The 20059-nt window shown below is 36.1% G+C and overlaps 1 protein-coding gene across 3 annotated transcripts in view; it reads left to right on the forward strand.

The window, feature by feature from the left end:
• Positions 1 to 20059, forward strand: part of Grb14 (growth factor receptor bound protein 14) — a 135160-nt gene that overhangs the window by 3461 nt on the left and 111640 nt on the right. The window lies entirely within an intron of this gene.

Genomic DNA, 20059 nt, shown 5'->3' on the forward strand with positions numbered 1-20059 from the left:
TGGAGGGAGATAGAAGTCTCACAGACTTTCCTGCATGGCTGACTTTGAACCACGATCCTCAGATATCAGTCTCCTAAGTAGCTAGGATTAAAGACATGAGCCACCAGTACCTGGCTAGAAGATAGATTTTTTTTCTGGTCATAGGGTTGAATTCTGGGCCTGGGGGCTGTCACTCAGCTCTCCAGCTCGAGGCTAATGCTTTACCACTTGAGTCATAGCACCACTTCTGGTTTTCTGGTGGTAAATTGAGATATGAGTCTCACAGACTTTCTTTCCCGGGCTGGCTTTGAACCATGATCCTCAGATCTCAGCTTCTTAAGTAGCTAGGATTACAGCCACTGGTGCCCAGCTGAAGATAGAATTTTTAAAATAATTTATTTCCCCTCTCAAGTTTGGTTTTTAGTTTGAGATTAACAAGGACAATTTAGAATGTAATAGCCAAACAATGAGGAGGTGATGCATGATGATTGTATGTTTTCAGAAAAAGGATCAGTGAATCCTAAATTAATTCATGTCTTGTCATCTATTTCAAGTTGACAAAACAAAGAGAAGCTTCATTTGACAAATTGTACCTTGTTCTTGTGTACTAGATATAATAATTGAGGCAGCTATGTGCTCATAAGAAAGAAATGGTAATCAGAGAAGGGAGAAGGCAGAGATAATGGTTCCCTTCTATACCTTTGTTACTTCTAGTTGCTTCAATGATGTGGTGTATATACTTTTGAAAATTGGGGAAATACCCTGGGCAGTAGACACATGCTCAATAAAACAGGGCAATAACACACAATAGGAAATGTTTTTTATATGGACATATAGTATAAGTAGATACCTTGGAGAAATGAGATTTTAAGTATATTTGAATATGATTTGATTGTGGATCCTTAAAGAGATTTTTCTGGGAGGTTTACTATCAGGGACAAGTTTGAAGTCAGATCTCAAAGAAAACAAAACAAAACAACCTATTGGAACATCTAAGCTCTTCAGAGTTTGGATTTCAGTTTGGGAAACAGGGATGATATAGATTTGGCTCTGCGCTATGGTGGTGAGAAAAGTTGATTCAGCTTGTCCCTGACAACCAAAATGGGAACAGAAATGTTTGATGATGATATAGTATTTATTTGGGGGAGTTTGGTAGCCAATTTCTCTAATTATGGAAGCATTGCTACATTTCCCTCACCAGGCTAGGCATTATACACCTTGGTACTCATAACTCACACAAAAGTGACATTAACCAAAGCTGGTCTTTGATTTAGATGGTATAGTTGGAGTTGGAGTTGAACAGAGGAAGAGGAGTAGAAAGATAGTAGCCTGGATACGGAATGAACATGAGAGCTGGAGGATCTTGGCTTAAGGCTAGGCTGAGTAGAAAAGTCTGTGAGAGTCCATCTCCAAAATATAGCAAGCAAAAAAGAAGGCTGGAGGCATGGCTTAGGTAGTAGAGCACCAGCTGAACAAGCAAGCTGAGCAAACACAAAACCCTGAGTTCAAACCCCAATACCAGCCGGAAAAAGTGTTGGTATGTTCAGGTTATTACAGTGAGGAGAAAGAAAGAGAGAAGGGGAGGTCTCAGAGTTAAAGTGATGTGTGTGTGTGAGGGTAGTCAAGAAACTACAGTAAGACATAGCAGACATGTTTTTTCCAAGTTAGGCTTAGCATATTAGAAGACAGGGAAAAGATGACACACTGATATTGAGTCCAGTAGGTGGCTTGCTCTGTCCAGTATCCTATGTTCAGCAGCCTGGACAGAGAGTGCGTGCTGCACTCACATAGCCAGCTGTGCTTTTTCATGAGCAGGGAGCCCTAGCTTGAATCTAGGGACCAAATCTACAGTACTGTCTGCCTTTCAAAAGCACTTCTTGGCAATCTATTCCTAGGACCAAAGACTGGGGTAGTACTTGCTCTGAAGAGAACATCCCAAGGTTTTGGAAGAGGAAGGTTCCTTTTTGCCTTAAATATCCTTTTCCCACACCTAGCCTTTGTATGGAGAACTGATTTTTATTCCTTTGGACATGCTCAGTTCTTTGCAAAGAGAAAAGTTTTGAGTATATCTGACTATGTCAGTGATTTCCCCAGGCTCAGAGTCTTTGTGACACACATATCCCTTTTACACGATGCTATTTCTGGCCCAATTCTTTCTAGCCTTTGGTTGAGATGATGTCAATGATAGTATTTGATAGTATTCTTCTACTGAATATTACTTATATTTGAATCTTTACATGAAGATGTCTCTGTTCTTTATATTCGCTTTCATTTGTTTAACTATTTCAGTCATTTTAGAAATTCATATTTACATATGAATAACCAGAAAGTTTGAGAGAATGCAAAATAGAAACATTGAAAATTTCATTTGGCCTTTCAAAACCACAGTCAGAAATCTCTTTTATAGCACTGTATAACAGAATTTGAGATGCCTACATGATGCGTAAGTGGTAAAGTGCATTGAAGCCACAAATAGGGAATGATTTAGATTGTTTTGTAGATAAAAGTCCCAAACTATACATGTTGTAGGCTTTCAGTATTATTACTTTAAGATGAAAAATCTAGTGTTTATTCTGTCTGTCTCTTTTTTATGATGTTCACTACATTAAACATTAAGCCTATTTGTGTTTGTTAATAACATGCAAATTGATAACTCAATAATAAGTATCTATTATACATATATATGTATATATACATATATAAATGTATAGACAATTCAGCTACACATACTAAAACAACTTATATTATGAATTTGATCTTTTTAAAATTTTCTGATTAAGCTTGGTAAGCAGTCATTCTTTAGGAGTGACCTGAAACACGTAGTACTGAAGAAAAAAGGGAATAAGAATTAACCACTGGCTAGTTATGTGACTGGACACTGCTTGTGTAGGAGCTCTATTTTGATTGTTTTCTAGAACTTTATAGATGAATTGAGGTAGAATATGGTTCCTGAACATTTTGAAAATTAAACCTATGAAAAACTGTGAGTTTAGAGGGATGTTTCTTTCACAAATATGTAAATTGGGCCTAGGAACTGGTAGGTAGCTAAGAGTGACATGACTAGCACCAGAAATCTGTGTTTCTTGAAGGTTCAACAGTTACTTTATAGGAAAACATAATTTCCCAGAAAACAATGATTATAAGTATACTATAAGAAATAACATATATCAGCATGGTTAGTTACAACTTTGCCCATAATATACAAATAGTAAGGGTGATAAATACTATTTGTTAATATTCTCTAAGATCCTGAAATTTTCCTTTTGTTTTCCACTGCTTCTTGAAATATAATTAATTCTTTTATTTGGTCTTCTTACTTTTCTCTCCTAAACTTGATATGAAAGATCTGTCAAAGAATTGGTTTATCGAATCGAGTAGTATTTATTAGTGTTGCTTATAACCAACTTTTATGTGTAGTATACAGCCCATTCCATTTTATTCCTGAAAATACTAGGAAGTCTGTCATCTACTTCTTTTTTTTGTAGGTCATGGTTCTTGAACTCAGGGCTGGGATCCCGTGCCTGAGTTCTTCACTCAAGACTAGCATTCTACCTCTTTGAGTCACAGTGTCACTCCCAATTTTCTGGTGGTTAACTGGAGATAAGAGTCGCACAGACCTTCCTGCTAGAGCTGTCCTGGAACCTTGATCCTTAGATCTCAGCCTCTTGAGTAGCTAGGATGACAAATACACCTAGCTACGCCACCCACATTTTAAGACTTAAAAATGAATGTGCGTAAATTTGAAGTGATTTGTCCATACTTATAGTTTAAATAAAGAAAACACAAAAGGGTATTTTATCTTTATGTGGTTTGCCCCTTTTTATACCATTTCTAGTCTGTTCTTTCTGAAGTAAGCTTTTATTGTACATCTGAAGAAAATTAAGAAATTAGATTTCTGTACTCTGTCTCTGATTTCTCTTTCTTTTAGTGTTTCAGGGACTTTCAAGAGATAAATTGGTGTCTGTGCTCAAATTAAAAGTCCTCTTACTTCATCCTTTTTGATACATTAATAATTCCTGATTTTATGTGCTGAACCTATAAGTGTAGTGCCAAATGACTCGTGTGGCGGCTGTGTTGACTCAACTATTACTTGCTCATTTTTCTGATATACACAGAAATAGAGAGATACTCTACTTCTTGTACTCTCATCTCTCCAGACTCAAGATTTACCTTATTTTTTTATTTATGAAGATTTGTTTAGTTTATCTAGTCTTAAAACTTTTGGTTTCTTTTTCACAATAGTTTGCAATAAATCGTAGACAACCTGTCATTGCAATTCTACCTCGCTTTATATTCATTTCTGAAAAACTCATTTAGAAAATACAACCCAAATAACCCAATGCCATTATTCCCTTGCAAAAATAGCAATAATTTCTTGGTATCATCTAAACTCATCTATAATCAAATTTTCTCTGTTGGAATGGCACATGGAATGCTCAAATTGCAACTGGTTTGTTTCAAAACTCTGCAAATTAGCTCTTTGGAAACTTGAATTCATTCTCAGATGGGAAACAACATCATAAATTGTATGCTGGCCCTCTGAGCTATTTTACACAATCCCATTTAATGTGACATGAAACACAAATATATATGAAGAAAGAATAAAAAAAAAACAGTACTTGTTTCTATTAGTATTTCAACCAAATCTATATTGGTAGCAGCAGTTTGTTACTTTTGAATGCTGGTACTTGATGAATATCATCTTTTTTGGAGAAGAATTTAAAACAATACAGATCTTTGTAGCTCTGTGAAAATAGGCTATAGAACAGTGCCTCTTGAAGTGTGGTCACTAAAACACCTTCCTTAGAATACTTGGTCTTGCAAAACCCATTGAGTGATGTCCATTGAGGGAAGATAAGGGATTTGACTTCCTTTGTGTTTTTATCTATGTCACGTGCAAAATCTGTGCTACTTTAGTCTCTACCATTTTCAGACTCTGTTAATCTGATCTTGCAAAATTGTGGACAAACTCATTTAGTTGAGAAAAAGTAGGGATATTACACATGGACTTTAGTTGGTATTTTAGCCATGTATTGATTGTTAGAGAAAATAGAACCTCATGTGAACTAGCCTGAAAGGTTATATTTTTGTATCTGAAGGCCAAAAGATCACCAATTTCATGAGAGACTGAAATGGAGAACTAGAAAGTCAGCAAAAATCAAGGCAACCATTTTATCTCTTTTGTCCTACCACAAGCATACTGCATATTCTCTGAATCTCCTTGCAAATCTATTTCGTTTTCTGTCATTTTTCTGCATTATTGCTTGCTAATGGATGCCTCTGAATCTTCCTTTTATTAGTAATTTTAGTAGCTGATCAGAGTTTGTGTCAGGAGAGAGAGATTATTTCAGTGTATCTAGCTCTCACCCAGTCACTTGTAGCAAAAGGAAGAGAGAATCCCTGCTCACTCAGCTAGAGTCTGGGAAGTTCTGTGAGGGGTATGGTTTCAGTAGGTATAGCATAAGAAGACATTGTAGAACAATAGATAGCTTAGTGCCATGGAGCAGGTGAAGATATCAAACAAAAAAAAATAAGTGGGCAGTAAAACCAAGGTGTGATCTACCTTTACTTATTAATTGGTTTGCTTGACTTCTAGTTTGCAGTGTTCCATTACTTTGCCTCAATTAAATTTGATTTCCATGAAGTATATTTAGTAGACAGTAGTGTTTGTAGATGCCACCGTTCCATGATGGTCAACTTTAGCCATTGTCCTGAGTGTACATCTCAGGACAGACACAGTATAGACACATGCATATCCCTTAGTCTCTAATAATGGGAGCTGCCAACTCAAGATCCTCTCCACTTCATGCTAGGCAGAGGACAGCTGTCTCTCCCTGTTTTAAAACTGAAATCCTCTAACTGATCTTGTATTTGTTAAGTTTTTATTTCCAACTTGAAGCTTGGTTAATTCTCAGAGTACATTTTCAGTCCAATTTTTATCTTCAATTTAGGTTTTATTGTTTACCTTTTGAAAGTGTACCTTCTGCTTTGTCTTCCCTATGGGAATATATTATGTTCTATTAAGAGAAGAAAAAGTGACATCATCCACAGTTCAACATAATATGGTTCTTGTGCTAGAAAAGATTTTTGCAGTCTTATAGATACTTTGAAAAAATGTCAGCTTATCAGGAACAGTATTGAATTCCATTGTGCAAGGTATATGCCTATGTGTATTTGAATGGAGATACAGACAGACTTCAGAATTATCTTCTTAACACTTTAAAGGACAGCTCAAAGGAGACCCCAGGAAGTGACACAAGCCTTTGCCCAGCATGGAATAAAGGTGGAAGATTCAGAGTTAATTTGCAAGAGAAATGAGAGAATTAACAAAGGGAAAAAAATCCTTCTTGCCTTCTTTTTGGTCTATGCACTTTCAAAGTCACAGAGAAAATGAACACTTATAGGAAGTTTTAGATACTTAATTTAAAATGCTTATATTCCAAAAGATGATTGACAAATTGGTGATTTATTCACTTACATTAAAAATTTATTATTAAGTAGTTCTACAAAGAGATTAAAATTACATATATCTGGTTATGAGCATAGGGCATTTTGATCAATGTCCTTCATTCCTTCTTTGTCCTCCCATCCCTAACCTCTAGTTATATAGTTCAGTTTTACACGATGTCCAATGAATATAGTGCCTGCATTTGCTTACCCTCCTTTCTCTATTCCTGTGTCCCATAAATGTGATTTCATATATGATGCTTAGGTTGGCAGAACTCAGTGTTTTACCCTATAGTAGCTCCAAAGGACATTATGCTCATAATATTCCATATAGCATTTTTAATGTTGGGTCTATGGAAAGATGTGAGTTGTTATAATGTGGGTAAAAGATAATGGAATAGGAAGCAGCACACCTAGCTCTTCATATGATCCTACTGGTAGGATCATATTGACAATAGACCATTGAATACATTTTCTGGGCCTTAGAGCTATATCATCATCTTCTGTTTGTTCCCTGAGCAAGTGACAGTAAAGGCTTCGGAAAGCCTAATGCCTCCTGTGTAGCAGATAGACAAATCAGTGGGTTATATTTGGGCTTTCTGACTCTTGATAAGTTTCCTCTCAACCTCTGTGAATAATTTCACATATAGTTACTAAACTTCATCTGATAAAGAATACATCGAAATGCTGTGGGTCCAGGAACACTAGAGCTGCCTTCATGGAGATGACAGGAACAGGGTCTAGTTAAAATAAAAATGATGAAAACAGGTTTTCCATGGGGGAAGAATCACATAGCACATTATAAGTACATTAAAAATAATAGCAAGAAAGATAAAACCTCTTGTGTACCTATCGGGGTTCATTTCACTTAGCATCATCTTACATGGTCATATGTATATAGCTTTTGAGCTTTTCTTGCTTGTCCTAGACATATACTAGTTATTGCAAATAAGGATAACCATAGGACCTATGTTTCTTTGGGCCTGGCTTACTTCACTTAATATAATTTTTTCCAAGTCTTTCCATTTCTTAACAAATGGGGCAGTGTCATTCTTTCTGATGGAGGCATGGAATTCCATTTTATATATATATATATATACACACACACACACACACACACATACATATATATATAGCATTTTCTTGATCCATTCATCTACTGAAGGACATCTAGGTTGTTTCTATATCTTGGCTATGGTGAATAATGCTGTAATAAGGATAGTTTTACTGGTAGCTTTAGTATGGCCTTGTTTGTGATCATTTGGGTAAATGTCTAAAAGCAGGATTGCTGGGTCATAGGGGAGCTCTATGTGGAGTCTTTTGAGGAACCTCCATACTGCTTTCCAAAGTTGTTGAACAAGTTTACACTCCTACCAACAATGCAGTAGGGTTCCCTTTTGGCCACATCCCCTACAGCATCTGTTGTTATTAGATTTCTTGATTATAGTCATTCTAACTGGTGTGAGATGGAATCTCAATGTTTTGATTTGCATTTCTTTTATGGCTAGAGAGGTTGAGCATTTCTTCATGTGCCTATTGGCTATTTTTGTTTCCTCTTCAGAGAAATCTCTCTTGTAGTTCTTTAGTCCACTTCTTAATCAGGTGGTTGTTTCTTTGAGGATTTAATTTTTTGAGTTCTGAGTATATTTTAGATATGAAAACCTGCATCTTGAATATACATTTTTCTAATTTGGGGAAGGGAAGGGAAATAACAAAATGCTGAAATAAGAATACAAGTTGGCCCATTGTAGCAAGGAGATATATAAGATACTATGTTGAGAACAAGCTTTACAACTTGGGGAGCTGGGAGGGGAGGGATGAGATGGAGAGGTGGGGAGGGAAAGAATGGTAGGGGAAAAACAAAGGAGGGAGTAGGAATGCTCATTAGGAAATGTACTCATTACCTTACTCATGTAACTGTAACCCCTCTGTACAGTATCTTTACAATAAAAATATATTTAATAATAAAAAATGTAAAAGTAAAAAATAAAAATGATGTATCATAGTCAAAGTCTTACCAATTAGAAAGAGAGTGTATCCCATCCGAGAGTTTGGAGTGGGAGGTTGAAGACAGGATCGAGTATTCAAACTTAGAGCAAAGAATGTGAGATTAAATGTAAACTTCTTAAATTTGTACTGGCACTGGGACTTGAACTGAAAGCCTGAACTCTTGTTCAGTATTTTTCATTCAAGGCTGGGCCTCTACCACTTAAGCCACATTGCCACTTTCAGCTTTTTGCTGGTTAGCTGGAGATAAGAGGCTCTCAGACTTACCTGCCTGGACTGACTTCAAACTTGATCCTCAGCTAGGGTTACATGGATAAGATACTTAGCTCTACAAATGAAAACATTTGAAGCAGGCATAGGTATAATATATATAAAATGTATTTGGTTGAGTTTGGCTTAAAGGGTCTGGAATGGTCACATTCCTTGTGTTTTCTGAAATCCTTTTGCTTCATTCTCAAACCAACGTTTGGTTGTTCAAAGCAAAAACAAAGAATATAACTTTGTGATATAGTTAATTAGTCAACAAAATAGACTGGAATCTGCACCTTCTGTCTCTGCTGCTACATCCTAATTTAAACCATACTTGTCATACGTGCAGAAACCTTAGATGATCTGACTTCCACATTAGCCTATCGAGGTCCATATGGCATATCATTGTTAGCTGGAACTTTTAAAAGTACAGATCACATCATCTCACTTCCTGGATGAAAAGGTTTGATAACTTAGAAGAAAGTCTGCATTTCTTACTTTGGCCTACAAGTCTCTCTGTGGTTTGGCATAGTCTACTTCTTAAACCTCATCTACATTCTACTCTTTGTTCATTATACTACAGCCACAGTCCTACCTGCAGTGAACTTGGCAAACTTTTTTTTCTCTCTCTCAAGCCATTGGCTTGACTGTATTCTTGGTCTGGAAATGCTTTCCTGGCTATTTATGTAGCTAATCCTTCTCTCTTTATTCTTTGGGTATCAGTTTAAGATTAACCTACCATCGTGGCCTTTTTGACCAGTTTACCTAAACAGCTTGTCTGTCTGTCTGCTTTCATTTGTTTGTCTTCCTTTCTTTTTTTCCTTTATCACTTTCCTCAGTTTACCTTTTCTACTATAGTTGCCATAATCTGAATTGTATTATTTATCTATTTGGTATAAAATTATTTTTCCATCAAGTGGATAATCTTGGATTCATGTTGTTAGGATCTTTTGTTGAAAAAATGGATAAATAAGTAGTTACTGATTGAAACCAGTTATATCAAATTGAGTTGTTTTGATATATTTCTTCTAATCAATGATCTTCATTAAATAGTTAAAGATATTTCTACTTCTAAGTAAAATATTCTGTCTTCAAAAACAAAATTAATATGTTCGGATTTGAACTGTATTTTATAGTGCAATATTTTGCTTTCATTAATATAAGAAAATTTAACTGTGTGTAATAAAATTAGTGAAGATATTTGTGATTTTGCACATTACTGTTATTTGTAATCCTGAACCAGTAGAGATCAATGAAATGCTGTGCTTTCTGTTTTCTGTGTATTCATAAAATCTACTCAAAGACTTTGAATGGACTATCAATTGCACTTTTCTTTTTCAGACCAAGGTATAGGATCTAGAAGATGTTTTAATTATGTAAATATTAATGGCATGAATGATTTATGTCAAAGTTCATCACATGAAAATTGGGAGACATATGTTCCTTAAACATACATGAAAACGTTCCAAGGAGAGGATACTCATATAGACATAAGGGATCTGGTTTCTAGTTCTTATCTCCTAGATATAGTTTCTCCTAAAACTTACTGAGAACCCTTCAGTGTTCAGCCTTCTCAGCTGGTGTAGCCCCTTCAGGGCTTTACACACAAAGAACCACAAATCAGAAGAGGTTCCTGTCTTTCATACTTTAAACTTCTCCCTCTCTCTTCTCGTTCTTCTCTCTTTCCTTCCCCCAACTCCCCTTTCTCTTTCTCTTTCTCTCTTGCTCTCCTCAGAGGGTCTCCTATATTGCTAGATCTGATCCTGAGCGCCCTCCCAATCTTCCTCCTTGTACTAAGATTATAACATACTCCACTACTCACAGTGCTTAATCCTATTTCTGTTAAGGGTGAATAATGACTAGAACGAGGCTTTTGGTCAGTTTGAAATCCTCATTATAGAGGTTATATGAAAGTGCATGGGGACTGATTACAATTTTCATTTTCAATTTTCCTTATTCAGTTTTCATTTTTCATGTTCCATTTTCTTTTTTTGTTATAAGAGCTTTAACAACCCTCAATGAAGACTTTCCTAAGAACAAAGCAGAGAGCTATCAGAGAGAAGTTGAGTGTTGAAAATGGGGCATTGTCATGTATTTCAATATATTTTCTGCTGTTACCAGTACATATTTATAGATGTACCAGTAGCTGAAAGAAAAAATGCTACAAACAGTGGGCATGTTATAGATTGGTGCTGTAAGTTCTGGGAAACTGACTTGGACCGTTGTCTTACTGAAGTAAGTTTCTGGGAAGAGCGCTTGGAAACAATTCCTTTTGAAGTGGACACTGAGTGAAGGTGGGCTACAGTGCAGCTGCAACAAGACCTTGACCAGTCCCATAGGAAACCTGGAGTTTAGCTGTTCTTGGAGAATTATTCAGAATTGGGGCATATGGACCAAGCTGCCTGGGACGTGCCAAATCTTGGACATGTAGCTTTCATTAACAGAATGAAGTAGAAAGCAGGAAAGCCTTAGCAACAAGATCTTCCTAATACATACTGGGGAAATGAGTATTTCAGCCGTGAAGGAGAAGGATATGGAGAGTTGCTACAATTAATTACAATTAATGATTATTTGAGATGTAATTTTTTTCTGCAGAAAATTTCAGGAAGAGTTAAACTCAAGGATAAAACTTGTACATGGGGGCTGGGAAGTTGGCTCAGTGGTAGAGTTGCTTGCCTCGTATGCATGAGGCCTTGAGATCGATTCCTCAGTACCACATAAGCAGAAAAAAGTTGGAAGTGGCACTGTGGCTTGAGCTGAAGAGCTGAAGAGCTGAGGGACCAGAGTTCAGGCCCCATAACCGACAAAAACAACAAAAACAAAATTATATTAAGTGAAGTAAGCCAAGCCCAAAGAAACATAGGTCCCATGATTTCCCTTATTTGCAATATCTAGTATATGTATGAGTCAAGCAGAAAAGGTCAGATAAGGTGATGTTAGGAAAATGAACCCTAAGATATGTATTTTAAATGTTTTTTGTTCTTTCATGAATTTGTCTCTAACACAATTATAAGATTATTTCTTTGTTGCTTTGTATGTCTCTCCCCCACAGTATAACCCCTGCTTTCACTGTATTTGATGTCGGTATAATTTGTGGAGGGGAAGGAGAAAAACAAGTCGTTTAAATAAGGATACAGGTGGACCTGTTGCAACAATGAGAAGTACAAGTTGTCATGTTGAAAACGAACTTTACAACTTGTGGGGGGGGAAGGTTTGGATGGGGGGGAGGGAGGATGGGAAGGGATGGGAAGGGTAAACAAAGGAGGAGGCTACAATGCTTGATAAGAAATGTACTCATTATCTTGCCCATGTAAGTGTAACCCCCTGTACAGTATTTTCACAATAAAAAAAAAACCAAAAAACAACAACATAACAACAACAACAAAACTTGTACATGATTTATTTTAAATTTCCAAGGTGTTTAAATCTAATGTGGTTAAATCTGTTGTGGAAAATCATATTACAAACTTCCAATCCTATGGAGTTCCCATCTTATCAGAAAATATTTTCATATGCTCCACTTCTTGAAAAATCATATACTAGATAGTGGACTGATTTTTTTAAGGAGTATACCATTTACTTTCATTAAAAGTACAAGAAGTTTTTCTTTTTAAATTATGATTTCTGTTTCTACTGTTCTTTTTCTAGAGTGATACACTTCTATGAAACTCAGAAGTTGAATTTTATTTGATAAAATGTAAAGTCTGATTCATCTGATTTGAGAGTGATGATTTAACTTTTTCAATATATTGTTAACATTCATCTTAAATTGAGTGAACTCAATCTGAAGCCTTAAACTTTTAATGAAAATATACCTATCCATTTATGAGAAAAAAGTTAGAAAAGAATCATACAAGGCTATATGAGTATGTTTGGTCTGGAGAAGGTATGTATATAAGAATCACATTTTCTCAAAGTTTTTTTAAAATTATATTAGTTGGAACAAATTACATTTAACTCAAAGAGCAGAAAGTTATTCATGGACAAGTTTTGTTGATAAAATATACAGAAATTGAGAAGATGAATCAATCTTATCAGGTACCAAGACTTTTCAAGTTAGGAAAGTTTTCAATTTGCTCTTCAATTCTGCGATAGGAGGTCCTGATTAGTTTACAGTTGGTTCATAATTAAAGATGATTTTATTTCATATGGAAATCCAAAGGTTAGCATTATCTTTCACCAGTCCTGTACTACTTCTTTACTGCTTTAGGTTAGCTTTCATTGCAAAATAGCTGAGCTCTTCAACTTCAAAGAGCAGAAGCTTATTCTAGCTCACAGTTCAGGAGATTTTAATTCATGACTATGTGGCCCCATGTGTTCTGGACCCGTAGAAAAGCAGTATATGGTGGAGGGGGAAGCACAAATAGAACATAACTGTTTACCTCCGATTGGGAGGTAAACAGAGCTGGGATTCTGGTCTCTCTTCAAGGACACTCTTCCAGTAACCTAACTTCCTTCCACTAAGTCCTACTTCTCAAAGTTTCTACCTCTCTCAATGGCATCACAGGGTTGGGATCAAGCTTTGACACCTGGGCCTTTGGCAGCCATTCAGGATCCACACTTCATTGTTTTCCCAGCTTCCTTCCTGCAATACATGTGCTTACAGTCTGCTTTTTCTCACTAGAACAGAAACTCTGAAGGGAGGAACTTTGTTTTGTTAAGTTTTAGTTTATTCAGTCTCTAGCAGGTAAACAAGGCAAAGCACTTAGCCCCTCAGTAAAATTTTGATGAATGAATAATTAAAAAAAGAGTGAATATATGCATGGAGAAGGAAAATAGAAGTTTATTTAGGAACACAATGATACTTTAACATGAATGACACTAAAATTGCAAAGAAGCTTAGAAAGGGAAATTTATGTTTATGTTCTGGAAGGATGCCTGGTATTGTCAAATACTAAAAGAGCTCCTGGACAGAATAAACATTTGTGTATTGTGTTATCACTATATGCACATTCTAAATTTGGATTACCCTTGCTCAGAAGAAGTTTCATTCTTTGTTTCTGGTCTCATTTTAAGCATTTTCAGGCTTTTAAATGGCACATGGATGCCATTTAAAAAGCACTCATGGTTTATGGGGCAGAGTCAACTAAAGCTTTCGTTGGCCCACATTCACAGTGGAAGATTACTTTCATTCTTGGGAAGGGTGACATCTGGTAGGAAGCACAGTATTCAGAAGAAAGGGCTACTTTGGTATTATTTAACTGTGTATTGGCAAGACTCTGGCTAGTATCTGGTTTCTCTTTAGAACCATTTTGCATTACATTACAGTACTCTGACTGTGCCCTGCCAAGGAAATTAAGATCAGCTGGAACAGTCTGTAGGTCATTGGCTTGGAATCTTAGGGCACTGGGAACTTGATGTTTTGTTTTAATGACCTCATTGAGGCTGAACCTGCCTTTGTCCCCCAAAAGCATAAGGGCTCCTTTAAAAAAACATGTCTGCACCTTGGGAAAGATATGGGAGAGGTTCTGAGAAAAATGACTAAATATTTGAAAGCGTTTGGGTCAATTTTCCAGTTGAGAATACTTCATCAATGATGCAATTCTAGCTGGGAAAGAGGAAAAGGAGACATGAAGTTTCTTTACCTTTGATTTATCCACCAAGTTTCATGATATGGGAGACATCCTCTGAAGGTGCAAGATATGATTTAAAAAATGAAATGGAGAAATGTTCATACTTGATATAGTAGCTGATGAGTACTGGTTCTCTGTCAGATATGCATTTTGAAGATTTCTAGGGAAAGACACTGTGAGATGTGGAACCACCTCCATAGTTGTGAGTGGGGATGGGTAACGTGTGTGTATGTGTGAGGGCTGAGAGGTGGTTGAGTGAGGATTTGTGTGCCCCATTCTTGCCAGGGCCAGGCCATTTTTTTTTCCATTTTGGGTGGTTCTGGTGGGTGGATTTGAGAAGCAGTAGTGTAGTTTGTGGTTCTGTGAGAGCTCTTTGTAACTCAGTTCAGAGATATTTATCATCTTTCTCTTCTCATTTCCTCTCTAGCTGAAGTTCTCTCTCTGACATTTATTGGTACCTGTGTCATTAATATGTGAGGCTAGTGGCTATGGAAGCATTTGAAGAATATATTCTGTTCTGATTTCTTTTGTCTTGACAAGACATTTCTCTCACTGACTTTTCTGAAGACCATCTTATGTCTGAAGACCTACTTCTCAGTCCTTAGTTTGAGTTCTCAGAAGTTTGGTACATTTTTGACTACTCTCTTCTTCCTAAAACACTTTCTTGACTTTTTCTTCTTATAGGTTTATGCTGTAAGGTTTTAGTGTTTGTGTTCTTTTAAGTTTCACCTTAAAAGTATTTTCATTTTACTGGATAGTCTTATCTCAGTTATAATGTCATTTAAGGTTCAAATTTTATTTTTCATTGCCTACCCAGTATCTTCATTTATACAACCTATAGACATATCAAACTCAATATATTTAATGCTTTTCCTTGGAAACTTGCTCCTGCTCATCTGTTTCCCTTCATTGGGAAAGGAATATTCTCTACCGATGTTAAAAAAATCACCAATCTTAGCTCCTTGTCAGCTTCGCATTATTCTTCCCTTCCCTTGTTCAGTGGTTTCTCAAGTCCCTTTGAGAAGACACTGGGATTTTTCCACTTTTCATAAGTTCTCCACTGTTGTAGCAGTTCAGGTCAAATCATCTCTTTTATAACTAGCTTGACTCTCCTCACTGATTACTTTAGCAGTTTAGTTGTCTGTGACTCCTTGAAGTATAATGTTTTATAAGGACTTCTGTTGTTGCTGAAGAGGGAAATGTCACAGGACATGAAATTAGCTATGTTAGTGTTCAGTTCATTGCCATTTAGTGCATTCACAATGCTGTGCCATCACCCTGGTTGTCTAATTTCAAAACATTTTCATCACTTTGTAAAAAACAACACTGGGCCTATTAAACAGTCACTCCCATCTCCACCATGTCAGACACTGATAGCCATTCATCTGAATTAGGTCTCTATGGATTTGCCAATTGTGCATGTTTCATAAAAAAATAGAATCATACTGTTTAGGGCCTTTCAATCTGGTTTCTTTCCGTTAGCCCATTAAAATATTTTTTATCCATGTAGGAGCTTGCAAGAATATATTTCAAAGAGGGAATAGCTGATGCTATGCAAAACAAAAGAAATATACGTATCACCCAATGTGGAAGAAATAACTGTATTGCAAAGCTCACAGAATTCATAAATATTATAGACCATGATAGACAATTTGCCCCATGAAAGTTAGAAAGTGTTTGTGACTTTAACTAAGCATCACCAACCCCCAATACTGCGAAATTTGGGAAATTATGTAACCACTCAATCACAATTAAAAATTTGAAAAAAAAAGAATATATTTCACATCATGAAATAATTCCCAGCGTGTAATGATGAAGGTACTTTTTCTTTATAATAAGAAATTATGCACATGGTTGCTCTTTAATGTTCCTTCGTTCTCAGTTTTGCTTTGTTCTACTTTCTTCCTACTATAAGGGGAACACTAAGTTAACATTGGTAAAAATATATTTCTGCCATGGTTTTAAAACACATAGCATGGTAGTGCTATATAATGGGTTTTCATATTTATGTAAAATACATTGTATATATGCAACCTACTTTTCCTTTGATTATCATGTACTTGTGAAACTATAGCTAGTTTTATTTTACCATATATCTGTGTATATACATCATACTTTATGTATTGTTACTTCACTGAAGAAAATTACCATCCTAACAGCTATATTATGTGTACATTTCTGTGGTGCAGAGGTCCTGTACAATATATCTTCATTCATTTTGTACCATATGAGTTGATTGCCAAAGTGCAATACAAAGTGGGTATACCCACAGGTACTATACTCCTATGACCCCATTTTTTAAAAAGAATCAACAACTTGTATTTTATTACCATCCATTGTGTTCATGTATAGATTTATGGGCACATTCTAATTGCTCCATATGAGAGAAACAATGCAACTTATGTTTCTTTGGGTCTGGCTTACTTAGCTTAATATGTATTTTTTTCTGTCTTTCCATTTCCTTATGAATGTTGCTTAGATTTCCACGTTTTCTTGATCCATTTGTTGAGAGGGTTCATTCCATATCTTGGCTATGGTAAATAATACTGCAATGAACATAATTGGGCTAATAGCTTTAGTGTGTCCTTATTTGTGGTCTATTGCAGGACTCTATACATTCACACAGTGAGACCAAAAGAGGATATTCTTAGGAAAGGATCTCAAGGGCTCAATAGCTATGTGGCATGTGACCATATGAAATGATGTTTATCCAGAAGAACTCCAAGGAATGGAAACAAGAGGTCATTTTGCTTTCTGGATTTTTGTTCATTTATTTGTTTTCTCCTTTGCTGCTGCTTTTGATTTTTGTGCCTTTTGTCTTTTATGTAAGTTTATCTGTTTGGGGAAGGGTAAGGGGGAAAACAGAAATGGTGGGACAGAGGATGAACAAATGCAGCAGTGATACTCACTTGATACTGTTGAAAATGAACTATATAATTTGTGGTGGGGGGGTCAGGAGGGAAGAATCTGGGCAAAAACAAGGGAAGAGGTGACACTGTTCAAAAGACAACAAAAACAGTGATGACAACAACATAAAAAAGATATGTACTCATTACCTGATTTATGTAACTATAATCTCTCTATATATCACCTTTATAATAAAAATAAGTAAGTAAATAAATAAATAAAAAAAGGAATGTAGCTATTTTATTGGTATAATAAAATGAAATGTACTCACCATGTTAATTTGTATTGCCTTGTCAGACTAGGCATAGGCGTGTTTCCATTTGTTTCGGGTCATTCATGTCTCTTCTTTTTGAACTATATTTTTCCATTATGTTATCTTTCTTTTAAAAATGATTTATACAGAGCTGGAGGCCAGTGGATTACGTAACACCTGTAATCCCAGCTACTCAAAAGGCTGAGATCTGAGGATTGCAGTTCAAAGCTTGCCTGGGAGGAAAGGTTCATTAGACTGTTATTTCCAATTAGCCATCAAAAATCTGGAAATGGAGTTGTGGCTCAAGTGGTAGAGCACCAGGCTTGGACGAAAAAGCTCAGAGACTGCCTAGGCTCTGAGTTTAAGCCCCAGGACTAGCACACATAAAATATTTATACAGTCTTGATAATATATTTTTTGTATTTTTTATGTGCCTTAGTTAAAGAGAATTTTTCCTTTCTGGCATAAAGGTGTTTTCATCTAGTCATTTTGACATTTTACATTACCCTTAGGTTTGTATTTTTTTCCCCCTTATTTACTTAGTTATTCATATTTGCAACAGTGTCCTATATAGTTGCAGGCTGCCCTGGAAGTCATCATGTAGCCTAAGCTGGTGTTGAACTCATGATTGACCTACCTTAGCCCTCTTTCTCAAGCGCTAGAGACAGGTGTGTGCTACCATGCAGTACTGATTTGTACATATTATAGCAATGTAAGTTTTTTTTTTTTGGGGGGGGGGGGTCTGGTCATGGGGCCTGAACTCTGGGCCTGGGCGCTGTCCCTCAGCTCTTCAACTCAAGGCTAGTGCTCTCCACTTGAGCTACAACGCCACTTCCGGCTTTTTTCTCTTTTGCTTATGTGGTGCTGAGGAATCGAACCCAGGGTCTCATGCATGCAAGGCAAGCGCTCTACCACTGAGCCACCTTCCCAGCTCCTAAGTTTTTTTTTTAAGTTCACTATCCACTCACATTTGCACCATTTGCATATGCAGTCATCTCTTCTTTTCCTAGAGATTTAAGAAAATATCTTTGTGATCCTTTTTTTTTTTTTTTTAATAGATCTAAGTAATAAGTTTGAATGGCAGATATAATTATGTTAAACTGTTCCAAGCATTTCTGTTGGACCACACTAAACATCTTTTAGGTATTTTTTTTAATTTGAGTAGGTAAAGGTCAGGACTTTACACGAGAGAAATGGTTACCTACATCACTCTTCTCCTGTCTTTAAGTGTCTCGTTTTGAAGCATGTTTCTGATGCTTCAGGGGAAGGGTGTTCCCTGCCCTCACTGGATCAGCTTTAGGTGCCCTGCTTATGTCAGTCATCTTTCTCTAGTCAATTTACTTCCCGTTGTTTCTCATCTACCAAGCTTTCTGTGGTCAGCAGGAGCCATCATTGCCTTTGACATCCATATACTTTTTAAATTCTAATGTCCTGCTTGGTACATAGTAGGTCCTCTGTAAACTGCTGAATGAATCCAATGTGAGTTAACACTCTCACACTGAGTATGATTTGTTTCCAAAATATCTGATAGATGTCCATCCAGAAATATAATCTTCTCTTTGTAAATGATAATAAACATTTTTAATGATAATGAGCATGTTTTGCTTGTGATCAGTAAAATCCTTGTTTAAATGCTTTCTTATGTACTACTTGAAAAAATAAGCTCATCTATAATTGCTAGAACAGTTAGTAGCAAAGATTTCTGCAGAATTTTGCCTCCATAACTATTTAAATCTCAGATTTGACCCTTAGTCTAACATATTAGGTTTCATAGAATTTTATTATTTCTGAAGAGGCTGTCTTTCTTCCATCCTAATTTTTTGGCTCCCTTAGGTCTGAGGGTTCATTTCTGGGTCTTCAGTTCTATTCCATTGGTCTGCAGGTCTGTTCTTGTGCCAGGACCAAGCTGTTTCGATTATTATGGCTTTCTAAGAGACTTTGACGTTTGGTATTGATACTCTTGCAGCACTGTTATTTCTGCTAAGGATTCTTTTTGCTATTTGGGGTCTTCTTTTTATATGAATTTTTGGATTGCTTCTTCTATTTCATTGAAGAAATATCTGGGTTGATATAGAATCAACCCAGATGCCTCTCAGTAGATGAATGGATAATGAAGCTGTGGTATACATATACAATGGAATTCTGTGCTTCCATCAGAAAGAATGACACTGCCCATTTTTAAGGAAATGGAAAGACTTGGAAAAAAATCATGTTAAGTGAAGTAAGCCAGACCCAAAGAAACATAGGTCCAATGGTTTCCCTTATTTGCAATAATTAGTGTACATCTAGAATAATCTTAGCAGATGAGCAGAACTCTAAGACATGGACACAAGAGATTTGTCTTTGTTGTTGTTGTTTTTAATGTACTATGTGATTTTTTTTGTTTCTTTTGTATGTTCTTTCCCCTATGGTATATCCTCTGTTGTTATTGTATTTGATTTTTGGTACCCTGGTAATATATATATATATATATATATATATATATATATATATATATATATATATTTGAGTTAGGGAAGGGAAAGGGAACAATAGAATGGTGACACAAAGGACAAGAGGGGGAACTAATGCAACAGTGATATACACAAGACAATATGTTGGAAATCATCTGTACAACTTTGAGGGGGGCGGTTAGGGAGGAAAG

This window comes from Dipodomys spectabilis, unplaced genomic scaffold (genome assembly GCF_019054845.1).
Source record: "Dipodomys spectabilis isolate Male_0828 unplaced genomic scaffold, ASM1905484v1 ptg000174l, whole genome shotgun sequence".
NCBI classification, from domain to species: domain Eukaryota; kingdom Metazoa; phylum Chordata; class Mammalia; order Rodentia; family Heteromyidae; genus Dipodomys; species Dipodomys spectabilis.